Source organism: Rhamphochromis sp. 'chilingali', assembly GCF_963969265.1.
Source record: "Rhamphochromis sp. 'chilingali' genome assembly, chromosome: 1".
Classification (NCBI taxonomy): domain Eukaryota; kingdom Metazoa; phylum Chordata; class Actinopteri; order Cichliformes; family Cichlidae; genus Rhamphochromis; species Rhamphochromis sp. 'chilingali'.
The window spans coordinates 24,556,098-24,559,370 of record NC_137929.1 but is presented as its reverse complement, the minus strand read 5'-3'; positions in this window follow the sequence as shown (position 1 = coordinate 24,559,370).

Sequence of the window (3,273 nt, the reverse complement as noted above, 5' to 3'; positions counted from 1 at the left end):
TTAAGATCTTTCTCGAGTGCAGTAATTTATGGGCGCATACTTTTTATTTTATAGTTTCAAGATGACATTGTTCAGCTAAGCTGTAACAGTTGTCACAAGGTCTATCTGACTGGGTGTGATTCATTTCTATTCCCTGAAGTGTCCTTGCATTGTCCTCCTTTCAATTGTAACTTCGCAAGTTATGTTTTTCCTTCTATTAAAGCTTATTGGAAAAAACAGAGGTCAAAAAACAAAACTATTCAGATCGTTCAAATGTGAGTCCACCATTTAAAATAGTTCTTAAGTAAAAGGAAAAAAATGTATTAGCAAGTTAATTATAGTTTGTTTGCTTATTAAAGAAGGCTTATGTCACAGCATTAAGTTATTGTTGAACAAAAATCTGAGGAACGTTTTAATTTTGCCAATCAAGGTGCAATCAGTCCTACATATAAGGATTGTTCATCTCACTAACAGCTGTCCAGCAAACACGAGTAGAAATAAGTAGGTTGCACAAATTAAAAAGCCCTTGCAGAACACGTGTCACCACCTGAGTGGTTGAAAAAGAGTGTTGTTGTCAACTTTCTCTATTTCAACCACTCGCCTGCTGTTTGAGACTCAGCCCACGTGCTGATTGGCTTTGCTAGAAAAATTGGGTTCATTTATAGATAGCACCAGTTGGCTGTATCCACCAATCACTTGCTGCTATTTCCGGTTATCCTTTCAATTGTAAATGACATCAGTCATACCAACTTTGGTATGACCGGGTTGTTTACCAATTGGAAGGTTGGTGGTTTGATACCTGGTTCCTCCAGTTCACATTTCAAAATGTCCTTGGCCAAGATACCGAACCCCTGATACATCCATATGACTGTGAGCATGTGCATGATGGGTACAGGATGAAGTGCTGTGTGCATATGTGTGTAAATATGGTGTGTGATTAAAAAAAACTCTTTAACTTATAGTAGTGATGCTATATACACTGTAAGCACCAGGCTTTATGTATCTCTGTACCAGAGAGCAACACAAATTATAACAGAGACCTCTGGCAGCTTGGTTAAGAAGGATGATGAAATCTAACCTGTTGTTGACAAAAATGTATATTCTAACCAAAACTAGTACCGAAAATACTTTTGGTGGCTAAACCAACCAAACAGGATATAAAACAACACCAGAGGCTAAGTGTGATGTCATATGCGCTATTGACACCTTGCCTCAGGTGCCGTCAATAGCTCACACCATGGGGTGGAGCAAGGTCTCGCAGTGGTTTCGATGATGGTAAGTAGATCAGATGATCAGTAGAAGGTCAACAACCCTCACGACTTCAAATCGGAAACCCCCACTAGGCGTTAACCGGATTCTCTACCTTTTGTTTTGGACGAGAGTTGAAATGTGCTCACAAGCTTAAAGAAGTCCAGTTGCCTTTTTATTGCGTCACTCTTGAGAGTCTGCTGAACAATGACCTCCCCACCCTTCCGGCATCCGAATCTGGAATTGTACTAACCTGAAACACATTGCCTTGTACTTCCATTCACCAGGCCTCAACTGCATACATCGAATGAGGTGATAACTATCTACTGGAAGGAGGCCTCCTACTGTAAACGTCTAACAGCATGTAAAAGGGTTATGGATTTGATCCCCCATCTCTTGAATGGCAGGATTTATAATAGGCACTGTGGAGAAAAGGGATTCTTAAAAGCTTTCACGATCCTCAAGTTAACCTCTATCTTAGATCAAGGGTGGTCTCAACCTCCTTTAGGTTTCTACGGTTATCTGCTCTGTCATTGCCATTGACCTTGGCTGTCAGTCAGTCCATTTTCTTGCAGGCTTTGACTGGTTTTAAACAGATAGCTGATGTTATCTGATTTTGGTGTTCATTCTGTTCAGTCTCTGAGTTCTCCACAAATCATCAGTTTCCATCATCTGCTTCGAATATTGCTTTAAACCTCTTCTGCTTTCTTCTGTGGGGTGTGTGGAGAGTTCCTTTCTTTAGGATGCTTTCAATAAGCTTAGTTCCGGACATTCTTATATATGCAAAGATATAAAATGCAATCTAACATGTTCCTGTTTCGTTACGAGCCTAACAATAATTTGCACTGCAGATACACTTACCTTCCTGAGTAGTACATAAGCAAATCTTGACATCACCTACCAGGACATCACACAACTCTCCACAAAAAAAAAAGCAAATCCTTCAGAAAATGAGACCAATTGTAGTTTTTCTTCACCTTTAATAACCCTCATCCTCTTGCACTACCTGGTTTGATTTACAGTCGCCAAGGTAACCACTCCATTATAGGCCTAATAGCTTGCGCAGAACAATGCACATCATAATTTTGACAAATTTCTGTATGGCTTGCTGGAAAATCATTGTCATCGTAATTGCGATTACATGTGTGTACCACAGCATGAACACATACCTGGGCACCTGGTGTATATTTTTTAAATGGTCTGGCTCTGACAGCACAGACAAAGAGGGTAGAATAAGCACCATGCTGAAATCTGTTCTATGCAGCTTTTTTCTCAGACTCCCACTGTTTGGTGTTTTCTTTTTGAAGGCACTTAAATTTTTTTTTTTTTCCCCCTTAACAATTTCTTATTCAGACAGCAGGAGGCCGACACAGAGGCACGGGAGAAACATTCTGCACGGTCGGGACTCTACGAGCTAGCATGATACAGACCACTAAAATTCAAAAGGAGCAGCTACTTTGCAGCAGGATCATATTCCCGCTTTGTAGATGCGATGAGAGCAGCGCATGGACACGGAAACAAACCGGGAGGCTGCAGTCTTAGCTGAGCAGCGGCCTTTTGAATAATGAACGGTGTAATTTTCTATTTCTGTAATGCATTGTATCGGGCGTTCTAACAGATGAGAGCTCAGGTGGACAGAAGGCAGTAAAGAGCAGAAAGACTGTTGCCGTGTTTAGTGTGCTGTGGCCTCAGCTGTAATGAAGCAGGTGGATACAGAGGTAGAGGAGGGAGCTGTAATCTGAAAGGCTGTCTCCGTTATTACCCTACTGTCTTGTCATGAGGACACCACATACCGGGAAAAAGAGACAGAAAAAGGGCAGAAAAAGAGAGAGAACAAATTTAAATGTGTGAAGTAGAAAACCAGAGGGGGAGGAAGGGGAAGTAATCAGCCGCCTGGTCCCAATCATATTCTTCTCCTTTTCTTTTTAGCTGAAGCCCTGCTCCCAGCTCCGCATTTGGACACATTAAGTCGCCTAAATTATTTCATAAGCATCTCGGCCCTTACCACAAGCGAAGGAAGAATGCAAGGGAATGATGTACAAGGCA